The sequence below is a fragment of the Chiloscyllium plagiosum genome, chromosome 13, assembly GCF_004010195.1.
Source record: "Chiloscyllium plagiosum isolate BGI_BamShark_2017 chromosome 13, ASM401019v2, whole genome shotgun sequence".
In the NCBI taxonomy this organism is placed as follows: domain Eukaryota; kingdom Metazoa; phylum Chordata; class Chondrichthyes; order Orectolobiformes; family Hemiscylliidae; genus Chiloscyllium; species Chiloscyllium plagiosum.
This window is the reverse complement of record NC_057722.1, coordinates 50,388,064-50,411,882: the sequence shown is the minus strand read 5'-3', so window position 1 is coordinate 50,411,882 and position 23,819 is coordinate 50,388,064. Positions and strand designations below refer to the sequence as shown.

Below are 23,819 nucleotides of genomic sequence, written 5' to 3'. Positions count from 1 at the left end.
GGGCATTCTAGCGAAGTTTGCCGATGATACAAAGTTAGGTGGACAGGCAGGTAGTACTGAGGAAGTGGGGAGGCTGCAGAAGGATCTAGACAGTTTGGGAGAGTGGTCCAGGAAATGGCTGATGGAATTCAATGTAAGCAAATGCGAGGTCTTGCACTTTGGAAAAAAGAATACAAACATGGACTACTTTCTAAGCGGTGAGAAAATTCATAAAGCCAAAGTACAAAGGGATCTGGGAGTGCTAGTTGAGGATTCTCTAAAGATAAACATGCAGGTGAGATTAAGAGAGCGAATGCAATGTTGTCATTTACCTCAAGGGGGTTGGAATATAAAAGCACCGTTGTGCTACTGAGGCTTTATAAAGCTCTGGTTAGGCCCCATTTGGAGTACTGTGTCCAGTTTTGGTCCCCACACCTCAGGAAGGACATACTGGAACTGGAGCATGTCCAACGGAGATTCACACGGATGATCCCTGGAATGGTAGGCCTAACATATGAGGAACGGCTGAGGATCCTGGGATTGTATTCATTGGAGTTTAGAAGATTAAAGGGAGATCTTATAGAAACTTACAAGATAATACATGGCTTGGAAAGGGTGGACGAGAGGAAATTGTTTCCGTTAGGCGAGGAGACTAGGACCCATGAATACAGCTTAGAATTAGAGGGGGTAAATTCAGAACAGCAATGCGGAGACATTTCTTCAGCCAGAGAGTGGTGGGCTTGTGGAATTCATTGCCGCAGAGTGCAGTGGAGGCCGGGACGCTAAATGTCTTCAAGGCAGAGATTGATAAATTCTTGATGTCACAAGGAATTAAGGGCTACGGGGAGAATGCGGGTAAGTGGAGTTGAAATGCCCATCAGCCATGATTGAATGGCGGAGTGGACTCGATGGGCTGAATGGCCTTACTTCCACTCCTATGTCTTATGGTCTTATGTCTTCTGGTCTTTACAGGACATTGGTGAGGCCTCTTCTGGAATATTGTATCCAGTTCTGGTTACCCAGTTATTGGAAGGATATGATGAAGCTGGGGAAGATTCAGAAGAGATTTGCCAGGATGTTGCTGGGTATGGAAGGTTTGAATTATAAAGAAAGGCTAGATAAGCTAGGACATTTTTCACTGGAATGTAGGATGTTGAGAGGGCATCTGATAGAAGTTTATAAAATGATAAAGAATATAGATAGAGTTAATGACAGTTATCCTTTCCCTAGGATGGGAGATTTCAAGAGAGGGGGCACAAAGGTGAGGACGGGATTTTAAAAAACATGAGGGGAAATTCTTTATGCAGAGGGAGGTTTGCATGTGGAATGAACTTCCTAAGGAAGTGATGGATGTGGGTACAATTATGTTTAAAAGACTTGGCTAAGCATAAATTTGAAAGGATTGGAGGGATGTGGGCTAGGGGCAGGCAGATGGGACCAGTTTAGCTTGGGATTCTGTTTAGCATGGAATGATTGAACTCAAGGGTCTGTTTCCATGCTGTATGACTATGACTCTATAAGAGATATTAGGAAGTACTTCTACATACAAAGGGTGGTAGATGTTTGGAACTCTCTTCCTCAAAAGGCCGTGGATGTTGGATCAATTGTTAATTTTAAATGTGAGATAACTTTTTGTTAAGCAAAGGTATGAAGAGACACAGGTCAAAGGCAGCTACATGAAGTTAGGCCAAAAATCAGCCATGATCTAATTGAATGGCGGAATGGGGTTGGCGGGGGGAGGGGGGGATCTAATTGAATGGCGGGGGGGGGGGGGGGGGGGGGGGGGGGGGGGGCGGAATTAAAGGCCTAGTTATGTTGCTATGCTCTAAGGAGAAAAGGAAAAGGAAAGATTCAACGCAATATAGTTGAAAACTGCCTCATCTTTAATGGCACACAGCACCTGGTATTACAGTAATACCAGCCATTACAGCTAAATAAATGTTATATGTAGTTTGGAGCCCACTCAAAATCCACTGCACTCAAGTGGGCATTTTTGAAAAGTGATTTTCAAAAATTCCCGGACACCCACTGTGTTAACTCCCATGATGAATTCCCTTTCACCACTCAATCCCCATCTACAAATCCTTTGTACACTGCTGAAAATCCATTTGAAAGTCACCATCTATGCAAAGTGCAATTTTAATTTTTAATAAACATTATACTAAGATTGAAAGGCATGGCCACAATGAAATGAAAGCAGCTGGTCCCCTTAGCTGATGGGGCAATAACAGGAGGCATAACTTTAAAGGCAGGGGGTTTACTGGGGAAAATCTTTTCACCAAGAAAATGGGAGGGGTCTGAAATGAAGAGTAATTGAGGAGGTAACTTCACAGCTTTTAAAAAGTACTTCAATGGGCACTTGAAATGTCATAATATTCAAGGCTACAGGTCCAGTGCTGGAAGATGGAAATAGTGTAGATTTAGTGCTACAGACCTGGTGGGCCAAAGGGCCTTTTCTATACTGTATAATTTCATGAAATAGAATCTGTGTAAAGTCTTCAGTCAGTCTGCTATATAAATGCAGTGTACAGCAACATTAGTAAGCACACAAACTACACTGTGTGTGCAAGTCTGTGATACTGTGTCTGCATAGCTATTTAGTTTTGTAAATAACCTTCAACCAATCTATTTTAACAAGAACCTAATTCTCTGCAGCATATGTTATGTGGGCTAACATATAGAAAACTGCAAAGTATATCATGGTAGTAGCACATAGATATCCATTACTGTCACTAACTAGCTGTCACAACGAGCTTTTAGTACCTAAGTGCTGAAAAGCTGATAACAGTTGACAGTTGTGGAAAGTCTTTCTTTCCTAGCATCCATCAATTGGTCTGTATGAGTTCAGAGATGAAGTTCAGAACTGCAACGAAAGTTAAAGTGCTACAACTAAAAGTAAAGGCTACAAATCTGTACTGAAGCATTATGAACACACTACCTCTGTCTCATTCAAAAAAATCTTTACAAGAGGCCCAAGACTGCTCCAGTTCAGCCCCAATTTTAAAAAATCACAAAAATGCTGAAGTATCGCACCAATCTAAGAAACTTTTCTGAGAACAAAATGCATATAAAAGTACCATACAAAGTATCAATACACTAAAGAGGCATCTGTCAATGGGTGCTGTCAGAGAAGCAGAACCTTTTCCCTCCATCCAAATGATAAATCCCCAAAAGAATAGATAACATGTGCTAAATGCTATGATTGACACTGATTACAGTGCAAGTATCATCCTCTTTATTTATCTTACGTAAGATATAGTCAGGAAACTGACACATTGTGGTGCAGTCCACGCAGCTGTTTATAGCAGGTCTGACATCCAACATTGTTGTATTATTTGGCTTAAATGTTAATATGGCTCCTTGGGATGGACATCTGAAACATTCAACATTGTCAAAACAGATAGACCGCCTATTATTGGGCGACCAGTATGCACGGTTGTACACGGTTGTGATCCACAAGGTAACAAATCCACCAATTGGAGCACCAAAGATTCCAGGCCGCCACATTGAGTCTCTCCATATCCCCAAGGTCAGAAGTCACACAACACCAGGTTATAGTCCAACAAGTTTATTTGAAGTCACAAGCTTCCAAATTGCTGCTCCTTCATCAACTGACGAAGCAGCAGCGCTCCAAAAGCTTGTGATTTCAAATAAACCTGTTGCACTATAACCTGGTGTCTGACTTCTAACCTTATCCACCCCCATCCAACACCAGCACCAGACATCATATCCATATCCTGACTAACCTCAAGCGATGCAGGTTTGGTGCTATTGCTATCTTTAAAGTGTAGCTTTCACAATTCAAGAAAGGCTCAAAATGGAATTGGATTACATTATACAAAAGAAAATCCACGAAGTTGAACACCATACTGGCTGGTACAGCTCCATTACTTATATTGTGATGATAGATCACAATATGTTTGCTAGATCAACGATAACTAAATATTGCACTCAAAAAAAATGTCCACACAAGATTCCTACCCTGGAAGAACTGAATACCAATCTCAGGTCCCAAGCAATTTTCCAAGCTCAATGTCAAGAATGGACATTGGTCCATTCATCTTTACCTGGAGTCACCAGTCTGATGACATTTAGAATGCCTTTTTAGTGGACAATGTTTCTTTGGATTCCCATTTGGATTATCGGTCAGCCAGGACACATTCCAAAAGCATATGGATCTTGTTATCTAAAATCTACCAGCTTGTCTCACAGATGACACTGCAGTTCTCAAAGGAAATAAACATAGCATGGCACAAACCTCCATCAGCTCATTGTAACTGCATAAAACATTTTGATTTCAACAGTGAAAATGTTAAATCAACATGAGCCAAATCAATTTGCTTAGTTTGATCTACCTGTCAAAAGGTATACCCGATTATACCAAAATAGAAGTCTTATGGGAGATGCCTACTTTGTAAGCCAGAAGTGACTCGCAAAGGTCAAGTAATTTCTTTAATTTTTAAATCGCCATATCCTCCAAACTTTGGAACCAAAGTAACTCTTTCTCAAGACCTTATACACAAATTACATCATTCATGGCAGGAAGAACTCCAATTTTTTTTCAATTTTTAAAAAAATGCTCTATCATCGAGTAAGTAAGCATTTCAATACTTTGATATCTCCAACCTTCACCATGTTGAGAGTAGATACATCCCAGAAAGCCTCACAGCATGTTGACTGCAGGATGACAAGCCTATTGCATTGCGTACTAAAGTCCTTATGACAACTCAGGCCAACTTATCCAACATTGAAAGACAGACTCTTGCTCTAGTTTTCAGAATATAGTGTTTTTTTACATATTTTGTAAGCATTTAAATTATTCATATTGACTATAAACATCAGAAATTATGTATCAAAAACTTTCCACGAATGCATCTCTGCAATGTCTACGTGTGAAGATTCAATGGTGTGATTTAGAAGCACATCAGTGGTGCTGTTTGCTAACTTCCAAACTCTGCTAAGAAGAAAGATATTCCTTTAAGCCTCGAAATGGATATAATGCATCTGAATTGGAAGTTAGTCTTAACATTGATCTAATACATAATGGTCATGGCCAAGCAGAGCATATTCAACAATTTATATCAGAAGCAGAACTGCAGAAGCTCAAAAAAGTGAAAGCATCCAACAGGTTACCAAACTAACACATTTGTTTTGGTCATGCAGAAATGGACTGGAATTCTGTAAGAATGTAATCTTCAAAGGCAAACAAGTTGTGATTTTGCCAGCTCTATGTCAAGACATGCTAGGTCATATATTTAGGTCCAAAAGAAATAAGACATTGGCTTGTGAATCCACATATTGGCACTGCATTAACTAGGACAATGATCAACTAACCTAGTCTAATGCAATGTGTCAACTTTATTAACCTCAACAATTGAGGGATTATCTGCTTTTGAGTCATGATAGAAGATTGTTAATAATATTTTCCAAGATGAAGATCATGATTACATTCTAGTGATTAACTATTTCACCAAATTCCCCTTTTGTGCAAGTGGAAATCCCTTATCATTAACTGCAAAGGTACTTGCCAAAATTTTCAGATAGCTATGATAATTCTACATGTGACTTCTCTGGGCAATGGTTTATCCTCACTGACAACTCACATATTTGGGTGACCAATCCACACAGATCATCCCTCCCACATTCTCATCACCCAAACACATGTGCATGACATTTATGAGAAAGAAGAGAGAAAATGGCATGAGAGTGTGATAAACGTCCCAGCATGCACCAAGGGCAAAGCAAAAGAATTCAAGATTTTCATATAAACACATGAGTTTATGGAAGGATACCATGCTGTTGTGCTCTGCCTAGGACTTAAGACATTGTCATAAGCAATCGTCAAGTTCTGTGAAGAAATAGATAACATATCCAATCTATATATCATCAACCACCCATTACAATTCAGATACTGAAGATTTCATGAAAGACAATAGCCTCACGTCTAAAACAAATTATACATAGAAAGATAGAAAATAGGAACAGGAGTAGACCTTTCAAGCCTGCTCAGCCTTTCAATCAGATCATTACTGAGCATCCAACTCTGTACCCTATTCCTGATTCTCCTCATATACTTTCATCTCCTTAGCCATAAGAATTATATATATATCTCCTTCTGAAAAAAGTCAATGGCTTTTCCCTCAACTGCTTTCTGTGACAGAGAATTCCACAGTCACACCACTCTGTCGGTAAAGAAATTTCTTGTCATCTCAGTCCTAAATGACATACCCCATATCCTGAGACTGTGACCATTGGTTTTAGATTCCTGGTCATTGGGAATTTGATAGCCTCTTCCTTGAGTATTGAGGTTAATTAATCTAACTGAGGTTATATTTTAGCAGGTGCAAATAACACCTTCAGGGTTCTAACCAACACTTGCAGCCTGGAACTTTCAAACTAAAACCTTCGCACTGAAGTAACCTATTTCTAACTTCTATGAATTAATTTCTTGCTTCAGGAGAGCAATTACATAAATCTAACCTTAACCAGGATATTTGTGAATTGAAGTTAAATACTATCTGAATTATGGGTGCTTCCCCCAGACATTATAAAAAATTAGATCTTGATCCTTCTAACCAAAAGCAGCCTAATGCTGTTAATATTTACTCTGTCCACTTGTACAACTCTCCCAATGCAAACACATTAGCACTCTAGGAACTATCTCTCTTCTGCAGCAACCATATTTTACACAATAGATTAGATTAGAATACATGCAGTGTGGAAACAGGCCCCTCGGCCCAACAAGTCCACACTGACCCTCTGAAGAGCAACCCACCCAGACCCATTCCCCTACATTTATCTCCTGTTCCCTGGATGCTGCCTGACCTGCTGCGCTTTTCCAGCAACACATTTTCAGCAATTTACCATGAGCCAATCCATCTAACTTGCACATCTTTGGTCTGTGGGAGGAAACTGGAGCACCCGCAGGAAACCCACACAGACACAGGAAGAATGTGCAAACTCCACAGAGACAGTTGCCTGAGGCAGGAATCGAACCTGGGTCCCTGGCGCTATGAGGCAGCAGTGCTAACCACTGAGCCACTGTGCTGCCCTTGGAGTATTTCACCTATGCTCTTGATTTCTTTTCCAGACACAAAAAAAAACCATTTCAAATAATATTGTCAGAGAATTAAGCTCCATCCGAACAATCCTAAGCTTGTGTCCCAAATATTTATCCAAGAAAATCAGAAAATTGTGATCTGTATCATAAATTACAGTTTCTTCAGCACTGTCGCTGATCTATATTTCAAAATGATGTAGAGCTAACACAAGGCTCAATGTTTCTTTCTCAGCTGTAAAATATTTTTTGCTGGCATGCGATCAATTTCTTATAAAATGACTGATGGGTTGTTTGACCCCTATCTCATCATCTTGCTGTAAAACAGTCCCCACACTAATTCCATTTGCATTAGCTGCCAGTTTGAATGGGTTCTCATAGTTCAGTGCAACTAAAATTGGTGTGGTTGTCAACACAACATTCAGGTTTCAAAGGCAGCCTGATACTCCTTCATCTATACAAATTTTCTGCCTCTTCAACAATTTCTTTGCAATGACAGTGCTGAAGTTCCAGACAAACTTTAAACAAAATATATTCATGCCAACAGAATGAAAAAGTTTATGTTTTAATTGAGGCATAGAAAATTCCAAAATAGCCCTTACTTTCACTTCTCAAGGTGCTACTTGGTCTCATCCCATGGTGTATCCTAAATAAGCCATATTTGATTTAGCAAGTTCACTCTTAACCAGATTTATAAATAAATTGACTTTTTTGTAGCCGATTAAACAGATTGATTAAGTGGTGTAAATATTCTTCACATGTTTTGCTATAAACAACCAAATTGTCACTGTAAACAACAGTTAGACTGTTCTTCATCACAGGAACACAACTGATGTTGTTTGATATGAACATAGATGACTTTGCATGTATAAAGTTCATCCAGTATTACAAAAGCTGATATTTCTTTGGCTTTATCAACCAATAAAACTCACTAATATCCTTTTAGAAAATTGAATTTTGTGGCAAATCATGGATGTCTAATTCATTCAATGCAAACATTGAATCTTGGAAGAGAATATGAATGTGCTTTAGTTATTGCATCAAATTTGCGATGGTCAACACAGAATCTTTGTGACGAATCCAATTTTGGAACCATGACAATAGGTGAGCTCCAGTCACTATGACTCAGTTCAATAATTTAATTGACCATCACTTCCCTGACTTGAGCTAATTTCTCTGGATTATTTTTGATGTAGTGTTGTTTTGTAGATAACAACCCCACACCCTATAAACATGGTGAACAGCCAAAGCCATTTTGCTTGGCTAATTTACACAGATTGATTTTTGGTTCTATAATAGTTTTCATAAGTCACTTCATTAGTTTTCTGGAAGGTAAAACATGATGCTGTCTAATCTGTTAAGCACCTCTATATTATCAAATCTGATTGCTGGAGGATTCAACTTTTACATTTTCAATTTTTGATCAGATCTCCAATTATTCTGATATTTCAGTTTCATTCCCTATTTCTTTCATTGCTGTAATTTCACTTTTTTTTCCCTATTGTTCATGTCTTAATAGTTAACATGGCACATCACTGATTCTTGCTCCTATCTGGAGTGGTTATTACAAAATACACAAAATTTAGTTTCTTTTTGATTTGGTAAGGTCCCACAAGCCTTATTTTTAATGGTTTGACAGAGACAGGTAGTGGCACTGATGCCTTTTCTGCAGCAACAAAATTTCAAACTTTAGGCTTTTAATCTGCTATAGTTTTCATTGTTTGCTCAATACTCTTCAAGTGATTTTAAACCAATGCACATGCTTTGGTAAGTTTCTCACTGAAATTTGAAAAATTAGCTTTGGCTAATCAATTTTTATTTAATTAATTTAAGTGATCATCTCACCTCACGTTCATATATTAATTCAAAAGGACTAAATCCTGTGGACTTATTGGAGTATCCCAATGGTATTAGTAACAAAGGAATTCCTTTACCCTAATGATTAAGACATTCTTGACAATAAGCTCTAATAATGTTCTTCAAAATTTGATAATATCTTTCAATTCATTTTGAGATTTACATGATAAGCAAAAGATGTAAATTTGTTTTAGTCATAATTTCTTTGAATATTTATGACATAAAATTCAGACATTGATTTGATTGTATTTCTTTGGATCATCCATACCTTGTGAAAATTTGAAGTAACGTTTCCGCCACCACTTCTACGGTAATTTTTCCTGAAGGCACCCTTTCAGGAAATCTGGTGGAAACATCCATAATTTTCCTATCTAATTCTATGGTCCTAAGACATAGTCAGAAAATAGTCAGGAAACAAGCTTCCTCCTGGAAGATTTCAGTTTCTTTTATCTTCACTAGTTGTTCCATCACCCTTGGTGAGGCCAATAATCTTGAACCAGTCATTCCCTAAAATAAAGTCAATTCCATCTCTAGAAATTTGTTTCACTTACTCCCATGACAATTTCTCCATGACCACAATTTCTCTTTAATCCAACTCGACATGACAAGACTGAGTTGTAACATTTATTTATACCTCCAGTTAGTATTTTCTTCTTCATTAACCCCCAGAAGACAGCACCAGTGATCTGACTTGCTCCAGTCAGTCTCAATAATTTTGTTGGTTTATCATCTTCATTTAAAGCATAAGGAAATTTTTCTTCTTTTGGGATAAAATATTCAGTAGTCTGATTCTCCTGGTCAATATTCAAAAATAAATGACTGTCCTGAGCTATCTCTCCCTTCTTAGTACATTAATTGTAATCAATGCGTATTGAAACCCTATGCAGGTTTCAGGTGATTAACAGTCAACTGTCACTCATTCAGGTGACTCATCTACCTTATCAACCTTTTGACTAGATAACTGAACTTTAAAAAAGATGAAAGACTTACCAGTTAATTCCCACCATACTGCAAATTTCCAAATAGACACTCTCATTCTGGTTGTGTCTCATTCCAAACTGCTTGTGTGCAAAGCTTGCTCAAAGCTTGCAGTCTCAGTAAAGATGTTCTCTTGTTGCTACCACTACAGTGTTAATACTAGCATTCTTTCCTGATGCCCCACTTTCTGAAAATTGCTTAGGCATTCCTCCTACTGCAATTGGTCTCACATTTAACTTAAAGCAATTGGCTTTGCTATGACCAGTCTGATTACAACAGAAGCATGTTAATTTTTTTTGCATCAACTTTACTTCCAGCCTTTCTCCTTTATTACTTTGGTATCCTTCTGTCTGATGTCTAAAACTAGTATGGTTTGTTCCAAAGCCACATTGGCTTCCAGGGAAGATTTCCTCAGAGACTGAGAGAAAGCGCCTGACGAGGATTTGAGCGATGATTTTCCTGGTGGTGGAGAGTAAGGAGATTCTTCAGTAGTTCCTGTAGTCCACTTGGCCACCACAAGACAGTGGTGATGGCAATATGTCTGCGATCAGAAGGGCTTTCTTCATTGTCCAGAATTTTCTGGAATAGTTGATGGTGAGAATGGGTAAGCTGTACTCCTCCAAGTTTTAAAATCTCTATTGGAATCCCATACACTCATATAGTTTTTCCATTCTTCATGTGTCTCATGGAGACTTTAACTTCTGCCACACTAGGTGGGAGTCCAAGATCATCTTGCTACCTCTCATCTAAGGCTGGCATCAATACCAAGATTTAACATCACATCTAATCAATTAAGCACTACCTTTAGACAGCTAAGAATAACCGTGACATCCATGCTGATACCAAGATCCTTGTGTATAAGACAGTCATCTTTCCAACTCTTCTATATGGCTGTGAAACTTGGACTACTCAAGACCCTTGAGAAATACCATCAACGTTGTTTGAGATGGATTCTCCACAACAATTAGGAGGGCAATGTTAGCATGCTTGAAGCAGCCAATCACACTCACATCAAGGCTATGATCATTTGCGGAGCAAACCTTCTTCACTCAGCTTTTGAAGGCATTCAAATGAGAAAAGAATAATGGAAGTGTTTTAAAAGCTCCCTGAAGGCCTCCTTCAACATGTTAACATGTGGGAGACCCTCGTTCAGAAGAAAATGAGTTTGAGGAAACTTGTGTATGAAGGCACATAATTCTTTAAGAACACCTGGTAGCAAGAGGAAGTACAGAAAAGAGACCAAAGAAAGCAATGCCAATGACCTCAAGGCCAAAGACCAGTTCCACCTCCCAGAAACATCTACCAAGTGTGCAGTCAGAGATACGGCTCTAGGATCGGGGTCATCAATTAAACAAGAACCCACAGACCACATGGCCAATGACATGGGATTTCCTTGGTGGATAACCATACTCATTAGTGTGTGATTGCTGATGAAAACTAGTAACTTTTCCAACTACATATTTTCTATTCCCCCTGGTAGATTTCCATAGGACCATCTCCCCACCTATAATTCTCTGTGCAAAATATCATAGTATCAGCCAGCTCTGCTGGTTCTCTGATTTTTAATACCTCATGCTCATCTAAACAAGATTTTTTTAAATTTGCAGGAATACTGTTTCCAAATTCTTCCAAGATGATTATTTGCTTTACATTATCAAAGATTTTCTCCAGCTTAAGTATTCATCTGACAAACTGGTGTGGAATCTTAGTTGTACCTTTCAAAATTCTTTAAAATTATGTCCAACCTCTTTTGACCACTTCATCTGTACAACTACCTTCTTCAATGAAGTAACATACCTTTCAACTCCATGTTCAGTAAACGTAGGTACTAAGTGTATGTTCTTAATTAAATCAAATTTCTCAATGGAAACATCCTCTGGACCACTACCTCTGTCATCTTTCTTTACTCTAAGCCTTTCTTTGACCAACTTATCTAAGTTTCATACTTCTTTGAAGTTCAAGACTTTGAATCTTTTTTTTAAGATCCTCTACGTTTTCCTTATCCTCACTTTATACTTTGTGTTTTATTTTTAACTTCACGTCTCTCTGCTTTTCTCCCTCATCTGTTTCGATCCCTTTCATTTCTAACTGTATCTTGTTGTGACACACCAATTTCAAGTTTCCATCCTTTCAATTCTCAATGTTAGATAATCACTTGAAGCATCCCATCCTGACAGGATTCTACTTTGCCTCTACTTTCAATTTATCTTCTAACTCTCTCAGTTTAGCCATAGTCAAAGATTTAAATAATCTACTCTTATGTCTTTCAGTCTCAGAAACCCCTTAGCAACATTCAAAAACATCTCCAAAGTCCATGCAGTAAATTTCACCACAATGCAGCTGTTTTATGTGCAAAGCCACTATTTACTCATTATTTTTAAAAACAAGACATTTATCCCTCTTAATTCCAGAGGATTCAAATCCTGAAAGAACCCAATTGTTATGATATCAGATGCTGTTATTACTGGACAAGTCTGATCCTAAACTAAAATCTGGTTTAAGGGATTTTTTTCATTTAACAAGATCTTTCACTGAAACACAAGCTGCAGATCTAGTTTTAACAATGAAACAGAAGTCCATTACACAAATAAAAGGAAGATGAAATGCAATAACCAAGATACTTACATATAATACATTTTAAAATATTTTGAAACGTACAGTAAAGTATGATGTTTCACACATCCCACAAGCAAACCTTTACAATACTCAAATACCAGGGAGAGTTTAGCACTAAGCAAAAAACAATGAGTGTTGATGCTAGAAATCTGAAACAAAAACAGAAATTGCTGAAGAAATTCAACAGGTCTGGCCGCATCTGTTGAGAGACAGTTAAGTCAACATTTCAGGTCCAGTGACCTTTCTTCAGAACTTCTGAAATATTGACTCAGTTTTCTGTCCACAGATGCTGTCAGACCTCTGAGCTTTGCCAGCAATTTCAGTTTTTGTGACCAAGGAGACTTTGCTTTCCTTGGTGAATTTAAAAGGAATGGCAATGTGATAATGCCAGTCTCTATTGCAACAGTTTGATATATGTTTTTTTAAAAGAAAGACCAGCGAATCAAATACAAAATTGGCTTCTTTCTTCCTTCCGTATTGTTTGTCATCAACAGCAAACAGTTGAAGCGAAATTTTAAAATGGCATGGAGGCAGGGCCAGAGGTGAGTGAGACTGCAATTTCTTGCCATTTTAGCAATTTTTGTCCTAGAAGGATCAGAGTGGGGTGTTTATTCTACTGTAACCATGTTTTCTGTAGGCTATTGGTGTAATTGCATGTAAAGTGCCTTTTTTGGTTCCTGAAAAGGCAGTGCTGAGAGCTGGTATCTTGCTATACAAAAGAGCCAAGACAACTGAAAGAGTATGTATTTTTTTTTAAAAAAAGCAATTTCAGTGAAGACTGAATCTTTGTAGTGTCAAAGTCAACTAAATTTGACCAAAAAAAGTAATAATGTATTGAATAGATTATGCCAAAGATGAAGTTTTATCCTGGTGGGGTCAAGGTTTTTATGTTAATCAGTGAATTTCTGGATCCTGATCTGCAAACGATAGGTGGGCCAATTAAAGGACTGATTAAAGGAGCTATTAACGTCAATCACCACATGTTGACTGGAGCCAGCACTCCAAGCACTAGTGAAATTGCTTCCACTGCTAGCCTGTAGCCATTGTGCCACTGCGATGGCTGCCAGCTGCCAATGAAGGGGTTATACCTCCACGATGACTGTCTGTCAGCTGTGACCTTTTTGATTTAAAAATTGAGGCATCCTTTCTTTCACTTGCCTACTTTAGCAACCTCAATGCTGATGCGGATGTTTATTTGATGTCCCTCAAAAATTGAGGATACGGACTGCCATCCTAAGTTGGGTGGCAGGTGCATACCCTAGCCACTAATTGGCCCACAAGAACCAACACAATGCAACATTGAGACCTGAACATTTTCCAAGTGCTAGGATCCTGACTCCTAAACAAAGATTCTGTATTCAGCAGTGCCTGATTTGTCATGTCTTCATTAATTTTAAAAAATTGATAATCTTCTCAACTGTGGAGATTCAACCTACACTGAGGGTTGCACTATTAAAAAAAAAACACTGCTTTCCCAGCTGCCTTGACTGCTTTGTATAGCATATTACCAGCTCCCAGCACTGCTTTATCAGGAAATCAAAAATGGCATCTTAAATGTATTTACAGCAATAGCCGAGAGAAAACATGGTAACAGTGAAACAAAAATAGCATTTACATCCTTGTATGAAGGATGCAAGTTTGACCTTATATCATTCAACAGTTTAATATTCTTGTGGTAAAAATGTAATATAGCGATTCTGTAACAAAAATGTACTATTGAATTATTAATGAAAGTCTTCTACCATCTCCACTTGTGTGGCTCAGCATTGACAGTCTTTGATATTTTCTTCATGGTAAGTACAGGCAGCCTGTAATATAATAGCGTAGTTAATGTTTAGCAGACTTGAATGCAGAGTTTTTCCTGCGTGTGATTTGATGAATAAACTATTTTATCTCCAACATGATTTAAACCATCCAGTACAATGTGATGGATCACTCCTGAATCTTTTTTTTTTACAAACCTGTAGATGCCCTAGTGACAGAATGGAGCAAAGAATTCAGATTTGTTGTCTGTAGGTTTGGTGCACAGAGGTGTCTGTCACTCCAAGCTAACATTACTACAACCAAATTCTGTTTATTCTCAATTGAAACAACAGGAGCAGTGCCACACTGTGGTGAGACACTTATGTTGGGGTGGGGGCAGAGAAAACTTTTGAAGCAGTGTTAACTAAACGGCAAACAAGATGGATTGTAATCATAGATTCTGAGCCCCAAACATTCCTGCTGTGTAAACTTACAGAGCCTATAGTTGGTATGAACAATATTTGTGAATAAATTCAAATAAAATCTGGAGTTTGCATATTGAACTATTAAAAATTAATGCTGTATATTTATGATATTACATTTAACTGAGAAATTTAAGGCTATCATTTTTCCTGTTTACTTTGGATTATTCTCTCGTACAATTTTTGCACAGTTGACTAATATGATTAATTAATGAAAATACAGCCTGCACTAATTCATGCATTAATTGAAACAATAGATTTTGAAATTAATTTTTTTAATAGTGCCAGGATCTTAAGTACTTTAGTTATCGTGCTGTTGCCCTTTGGATCATAGTGATGCCTTGCTATTCCAGTCATCCAGCTTTGTATGGTCACCTACCACTTGTGTCTCAAACCTGCTCTTAGTGCATTGACAATTTCCTGCCCCACTGATGAACCTGGAGGACATATTGTTCCCTTGTCAGGAGTAATTATCTCAGCAATTCAGTTAAATTTCTCTTCATTTTGACAGTTTGTCTTTCAAACTTTCTATGCTTTCATTGATTTGTTTTCTCCTGTTCCTTTCTTCCCTTTTGTTTCCTTATCATAGCTTCAGGTTATTACGTGCAAAGTATTGATGGAACTGGATGGCTTCAGTCGATCGGGAGCTAATGCATCCCTAATCCTGTCTTTGTTACAGAGGAATGTTCTGCTTGGGTCTCTGATGGGGAAATAGGTGCAAAGCTGTTGATCCTAGTTTTATTTGTCAGAAACCCATGCATCAATCAAATACAAGCCCAGCTGAGCGTTGAAAGACATGGGGTTTCAGCTGAAGAAATTTGATAACGGTCTATTGTCAGGCTGTACATTCACTTTTCGATAAGAAATACATTTGACTGATGTAGATAAGGATGGAAGGGTTGTAGAGGGGAAGAGAGAACTGACATACATGGTACTAGAGGTGCAGCTGCTTCATTACTGCAAAATGTGTGTATAAAATCAAGTATTGCTACATCGAAATGTGGGCTTTGACTCCTGGGTTCAAGTAAAATTCATAGAATGACTGAAAGGAAAGCTGCATAAATACAGCACAGATGTGCTGGCCTGTGGGATCACATGCAGTGCTGGTACTGTAAGACAAACTAAAGCTTGTTATTATTAGTGCTCAGGGAGCTTTGCAAAGGACTGTTACAATCCATTTTTAAAAAGACAATTGCTGTTTTAACATTGAAAGTGCTGCTAAAGAATTTATTGAGGTATAATGATATTAGTTTTCTTAATATAATTTATTCTGTTGAGAATCTGGTCAATTAAGAAATGGTTTATATTATTTATATTTACCCCTACTTTGTAATTGCCATTGTTAGGGAACAGACTCAAGTTGTCTGTGTAGATGTAATATGAAATGCATAGAAATTGCCAATTTTGAATAGAAAGAATCTGAAGGTTAACAGATGACGTTGAGAGTTTCTAAAAATTCTCAATCTAGCTGCAGTTTCACTTTTGAAATTGGGTCTTTTATGACTCAAATTAAAATTTTAAAGATTTACATCAACTGTTAAATCTGCAGTGAAAATGGTGCTCTGGAATAATTCTAAGAAAAGTATCATTCAGTGACTGGTTAATGTGACAGATTTCTGCTGTAAAATAAAAATAAAAAATTAAAATTATACTCAGTATTGTCTCAAAATCAAAAAGAATAAATTGAACTATTAGCATTTCATGAATCTTATAATTTTCTGATAATTTTATAGTACCTGTACTTTGCAATAATAATTAAGATTTCAATAAAAACATTTCATAAATTTAGCATATTTTTAGAAATCTATTACTTGGTAGCTCTGTTGTTAATTTTTATGAGGACTTCACCAAAAACATATTTGTTTTTCATTTGTAAGATTATTTTACTAGATTTATAATTGTGGATAATACTCAGCAATTTTCTAAGTCTGAACAAATATAGCTGGGAGGCAATTGAACAAATAGTTCCAAGTTTATTCTGAAAATAACATGACACCACAGTAGTATTATTAATATTTTATAAATGATTATTATTTCTATCATAGCATAGATAGATTATAGTTCATATTTAAAAATAGCACTCTGACCATAAATGTTTGGAAATAATTTGCAGTATTCTTCATGAAATACTTGGCAATCATTTATGTAGAGAAGAAATACATTCATAGTAAATGACTTATCAAAGACTTTTGCTTGAGGTACTGTACTTGCTATACTGCATATTTCCTGCCAAGCTCAAAATAAATTATTTTTAATAGTGCCTCTAATTTTCTGGAATGATGGATGTAGACTTTAGATATTTACCTCAATTTCTGAAGAATTGTTGGACAAGTTTCCATCTTAATATGTTGTGCTCTTTCCATTCCAAATATTTTGCTTGTTATGAATTTGTTAGTGTTCTCACATTGTCCCAGTGAATTAATTTTCTAATGAAACATAAACATCAAGTTTGCAAATTTAAACAATGAAATGCAAGTATAATTATAGTTTAAATAATGAAACAACTTGTTCAGTCTTTGCAATTAATTATAGTACTTGTTTGATGTCTAATCCTTTGGATTTCCGCTCAACATATCTATAGAACACTACTCTCTTCACTACCTGAAATAATGGGACTTTTTTTGTAGAATTAACAATGATTAGGGAGTTACCTGGCTTAATCTCAAGTATTGGAAAGAAGAACCTCATTGTGAAAAATTGTTCATTAATATTTTTGTTTGCATATCGTGCATACATTGTTTGGATGATGTGTTTGCTGGCCTTGCGCTTTTAAATCAAGTAGCTGATTTCATTTTATTCTTAGCTCACATTTGTAAGCAGGAGTTTTATAAGTGTCCAATTAAGCATCTAATTCCATCCTTGCAACTGTTGAAATGGAATGCAAAGCACTTCAACTTCCTCTTAAATCAGGGCTTCAATATGGAGTTCTAACCATGAACAAGAGTTGAGACACTCTTAGTAAAAAAAAAATCAAGTTATTTTTATATTGTATATATACTCCAGTTACTCTATGCAATGTCCAAACAAAGCATTGTAAGTGTACTTGTTTCAGGAAGTCTTACACTGCTTTAAATCAGTTTGTGACCTGACTCTGAATTTATAGCTTGGCCAGATTTTTAACAAATGCTATGGGAAGGGATGCAAATGTGCATGTCAAATTCCATTGTTGTTTTTCCCACCAATTATCCACCTGTCCCCAACGTTGCCCCAGTTGAATAGCCGGGAGGCAAGATCTTAGATGGGAATAATTAATGGCTACTGAAAGCCCTCTTCAGATGCATGTGCAATGTTTGAATGATGAGGAAGTGAGCAATGAGCATGAGGCCTACTGTGGCCATAGGTGGGAAATGGTGAGGGTGTATGTTATTCATTGCTGTTTCTCTTTGGAGTTCGGATTAACTGCAAAGTCTTTACAATTACATTGATTTCTCAAATGCCTCCAACATCAAATGCATTTGTTGCTGAAACATTAATAAAAAATAGAAGTCCTTGGGTATCAATCAACTTCTAATTCTAATATGCATGTCACCCAGTGAATTGTGGGATGCGGTAGAATTTAATGACCATAAGATATTGATTCATTCCATGGGTGCCAAAGGCTTCTAGTACTCAACACGAATGATGTCTTCAAGGTGAACTTGATCAATGAATGAGGACATCAGAGTTCTAACCAAAAGTACATACAGTTGGTTCAACATATTGGATTTGATTAATAAATAAGAACCCTGACTATCTTATTTTACTCACTAGCCTAGGCACCCTAAAGTCAATTTTAGCATCCAATATCTGACTACTTAACTCATCACAGACCCTTGCATGAACCTTCTTGGCCTATCTGATACAGTACATAAGGAGAGGATGCAGCACTATAGAGGCATTATTATGTTTTTAGCATTTAAATTGGAGAAATATATTGGATAATTATTAATTAATTGGTATCCAATTAATGAATTTTGTTCCCTGAATAATCTACTTTTTGACTATTTAATTTATGTGCAGTCTTATGTTTAGTAATAATAGATAACAAAAAGACAGTATGTTCCGGCAAACTGTCTTCCCTTGATTAATGAAAAGTGACGTGGGTGTTGATGAGAAAATCTATACAATGATATAATTGATTTTGTAAAGTTTTCAATGAATACTTCAACCAACATTGAAAAAACAACACAACTTTTTACTAGAGCAGCTCTAATTTCTGACATAGGTCTAATTTCCACTGTAGATGTAATATCTGCAGCAGAATCAGTTGCTTTTAAAGTGCCACCTTTGTGTAGACACAGGATGGGGTCTGCATTGACATGGAAGTGGCAGTATTACTTGAGAATCACGTCAGTAATCTTATATAAAATTTGACACCTGAAGAGAAAGATGCGAGTCTATTTTGACACTTAGTCTTACACCAGTTAGATTGAGCACCTTGTAAGTGTATCTCCAGCCTGTTGTGAAGCCGCAATTTAAAAGTGTCCAGAGGTCCATTAGACTTCCTGGAAACTTTCTAAACTTACCTTTGTGATGTTTTTAATGTTGGAAGATAACAGATGTTCCTGCCCACTCACGCACAACACAGAGGAGCAGGGAGCTTTTTGTTGCAAAGCTAAGTACAGGTTTCAGTTGATTGTGTAACTCAGCTCTGCCATTTGTACATCACACTCTACAGATGTCCTATTCTGACATTGCTGGCTGCAGTATAACTATATTAATTTACTTCCCTTGTGACCAGCTCAGAAGAGTTTTCATGCCTGACTTTTCACAGACTGAATCTACTCAGTGTCCTATCAAATGTGGTTAGTTGGAAGCAATTACTGTATCAAAAATAACAACAATCACATACATTTGGTTCCTAGCTTATGAGATATAGTAAAAAAAAGCTAACTTTTAAAAATTACTGAATGGAATTCCAGAAGAACATTTCAATATGGATCATGATATACCATCTATTCTCTGATTGTATAGTTGACTTGTCCATCAACTGATTCCCAATCTCAAAAATTATGAGTAGTTTAACTTTTGATGAATATTCTGAGTTTTGTCAGAGATGGTTTATGGGGTTTTGTTTTCTAACACTGATGTCCTATGCATATTTCAGTTATGTAACGTAGCCTTATTTTATTCACTTGCTTATGAAGTGGAAAGTGGAAAGCAGTTCTTTTTAACAGGCAGGTGAATAATCTCAGAAAATACGAACTGTAAAATTTGTCTCATAAACTGGTTTGAGAAAAAATATTTTCAAGTAAAAAATGAATAATTTGTAAAATCCCTCATTTTATAAGAATGTGGCCTTTTATAACTTATATTTCCAACTGAGTTCACCTTGTAAAGCATTCCTTCTGATACACAAGAAATCCAAGACATTAAAATCTGGTGGCGAACATTTACTTGGCATCAGTAAGTGGTGGGGCTGGTAGTGTAAAATCTATTCATTAGTTTCAAATCAAATCCACAATTGTACATTGCTGGGTTGTGTAGGTTTAAGAATCAATTGACATTTACAAGTATGTTAGCGATATTACATCAACAGTTTATGCTTTTTATTAAATGTTGAATATGTTTTGTTACTTAATAAGAATTTTACACTTCAATTTAAGTTCTTAGAAAACTATCAGAATGACCTACAAATTCATCTCAATTAAGAAAAATAGCCAGAAGGCAAAAAATTCTCAATATTGCCACATTTATTTTCTGTCCATTTTTTCAATAACCAGGGGCTAAAAACTAAATAAAAGTGTATGAGTGCTTGTATTTGTCTGACAAATTACACATGCTTGGCTGCTCCATTGTATCCGTCCCATATACTTGACTACATAATAAAGAGGGAACTGCCAAAATGTTACTTATATAGTTACTGTTTTCTCTAGCTCAATCCTTCTTAACTATTCAAGCCTTCTATGAGCTGGTTAAAGTGCTGCTTGGTGATACCACAATATATGTAAGATATTCACCTCAACTTTTTCCATTGTAAATTCCTATAACCACATTCATTGCTAAAGTAAATTTGTCACACTGTAGTTATGCTCATGCTACAGTTGACACAAAAGCAGTAGCATTTGCCTTGTACTTACAATGTAATACATGTATATAGACAAATTTCATTATAAGTGTGGGCATAGGAACATTGAGAATTTAATATTCTTTGTTAAAAAGATTCCAGATATGTGAAAAAAACATAAACTGCTCATAAAACGTAAAGCAGTCACCAGGTTTGGCCCAATCTGTGAAGGGAGAAATCGAGTTAATGTTTCGAATCCAATGACTTGTCATCATAACTGAACAGAGCTATTGAGTTTATCCAATGCTTTCTAGTTTTATTTCAGATTTCCAGTATCTTCAGTATTTTGCTTTTTATTCAGGATAGATGTTATCGAAGTAAGGTTTTTAAAGTTTATATTCTTGTTTCCAAAACTATTTAAAGGTTAATGAGCAGAAAGTGGTGGAACTAAAGGAAACTATCTCATCAATGGTATTGATGAGTCAAAATGTCTCCACATGGTTGTACAGCAACCATGTATGCACAGAAGCATAGATGGCAGCTGCCAGGAATAAAGATGGCACTGCCCATATAATCACACCATAAAACAGTCATGACAAAATACTCAACCATTCAGAATGTCATTACATTATGACATGTGCTTTAAAAAAGCAAATAAAGAAAACTACAGTCTCTTCTTGCTGAAAAACAAGTAGATGTTATAGTGAAAACAATGCAAATAGTATTGTCTCATTTCCAGCTCCAAGTAAGGCCTCTCCCCAGTCAGCAGGGTAGGTTGAAAGTGCCACTTGGTGACGTAGGGGTGTTGGTTCGAGCTCTCTAAAGGAGCAGTGGACAAGGAGACCTGTCCCACAGACACCATTGGAGATGCTCTGCTTCATCAGCCCCAGCCTTCACCTTGAGGCCCAAAGTAACTGTTAATTTAGGATTAATAGGTCAATAGTTGTCCAATGCCTTCCCTGGACCTGTAAGATTTAAGACAGATTGGGGTAGGTGACAGGAAAGCCACCTGCTAGATTTTACTTGCATTCTCATCTTCAAACTCAGTGTGGGAAAGCATAAAGTCCATTCTTCAATTCAGGATTTTGAGAAAGGCTGAAGTTTTAAACAAAAAACTTAAATAGGGATATTCAGAGACTCTAAGATTGATGCAATAAACATATAGAATTACGTTATTATCAAATAGTTATTTTTAAAGAAAGTTAAACACTTATTTTGGACAGAAGAGATTTGTTGCTAAGAAACCATATGAACAGAATTGATTTCAGCAAAAAATTTAATGATTTGTGGAAACTTGCTGATCAGTTTGCTGACATAACAAAAGCTATAATTTTATGAAAAGTGTGCTATATTGTGATTCTTTCCACAATTCAAAATATATTTACAATATGATCAGGAGGAGTAACAAATGCTGCGGGTATTCACAATAAAACGTATAACAGGTTACCAGATGTAAAACAACATCTTGCAGGATGGATGGACAATGTGAGAAAGGTATGAGGTTGAAAACCAATTTACTAATCGCTTTGCCACGTCACTTTGATCCACCTACATCATTGGTATTCTGCCTTAGGGTTGCCGAACCAATTAAGGAGGGCAGATGGGATGATGTGTCTGTTCTATCCAAACCACAGCTTGTGTTACATGTGCTCACCAGCATTTGTACTTTTGAGGCTTTAGCAACCAAAAAAAATGGAGAGGAGACCTGTGACAACTGTTCTGCAACTCTCTCACTCTTTTACATGAAATGGGTCCACTCATGATCTGAGGATCTGCATGAGGGGTACTCTCGCAGGAATAGAATGAAGAGAACAAGTTCTCTGACCAAAGCAGGCAAAGAAGGAAGTGGCCAAGGATATCAGCATTAACAGTGTGTGATCATCTTACCTAGAGACAGTACATAGCAGGCATCCAGGATCTCAGGGGAGGGAAGGTGAGTGGCATGTATCATGGCCAGAGGTCGTAACTCCAGATCATCTATGAACATATTGAAATTTAATTACAATATGTGTTTTTTAATGAAGATATCAAGCCAAAATACAATTGTGAATATAAATTCTCAGCAATGCAATTCAGTGACTGTCTGGAACTGCTTTGTGGATTATCCCCAGTATCAAGGGAGATCCTGGACTTTTACACCTGACAGACGTCAAGGGAGCTTCAAAAAGAAGGACATCAAAAGGGAGACATGTTCTGCAAGCTGAACTGTAATCTCCTGTGAGATCTCTCAGACTAAGTACATGATGGTAGCAAAGAAAGCAGCTTGAGTGACAGGCATGTTTCTGTTTTCCACTTTCAAGGATATACAGAATGGAGGTTAAAAGCCAAATTCAACTCTGGTCTGTATGTGCTAGTAGACATAGGTGTGCACAAAGAGGGTAACAGCTGAGAAACCCCTCTTCATGGAACTCAGAGACTGATCCACATTTTTTAAACTTTTCTTCTGGACTCACCTCTTATTTTAATATGTATATTGTATTATTATTTCTTCTTGCATTTAATAACTAATAAACTCAATCTTTTGATGACTCATGTCTGATAAAATTGGCTTCTTTTAAAAAGTACATTAATTTGGTCTGGGAAAAAGGCATTCACAAGGAAAGGGATCTTTTTAAATTAACCTTCATACGACCAACTGAGAGGACTGGTGAATGAAGAATAGGAGGCATTTCATTCCTGTGCAACCAGGAACTTGACAATTTGGGTTATCCCTCCTGGAACAATTGTTAATTGATAAATCTTGCCTGAGTACTGATCAAAACACATACCAGTACTTACAGGTGCCAACACCCACATTCGCAGAATTTGCCTTAATTGGGAATTAATTCTGTTCATTCCTCTCTACAGGCATTTCATCTTCTTTTTGGAACACCTGACTTTCTTACCCAGTTAGTCAATTGCACTTTTACACCCACAACTCACAGTCACACTTTCAATAAATTATGTCCTTTGGTCTCTCCACATAAGCCATTACAATGCCTCTCTGACTAGTCTTCTTGCAAGAGAACATGACATACAGGCAGAGGCCTGAGTTAGTTGGAGTGACTCTTCTGTGGAAGGCACCATGTCAGACTTTGACAATCTATGCCCAGCTGATCACCAGAGAAGGACTTGATCCAGG

At 37.0% G+C, this 23,819-nt stretch overlaps 1 long non-coding RNA gene across 1 annotated transcript in view; it reads left to right on the top strand.

Annotated features, from left to right (window-relative positions):
• The window catches only part of LOC122556009, a 62,608-nt gene extending 46,683 nt beyond the window's left edge, over positions 1-15,925 (top strand). The window contains exons 2-3 of the long non-coding RNA XR_006313432.1: positions 12,982-13,029; positions 15,302-15,925. This is a non-coding gene — a long non-coding RNA (uncharacterized LOC122556009). The remainder of the gene's footprint in view (positions 1-12,981; positions 13,030-15,301) is intronic.
• Positions 15,926-23,819: the final 7,894 nt, after the last annotated feature.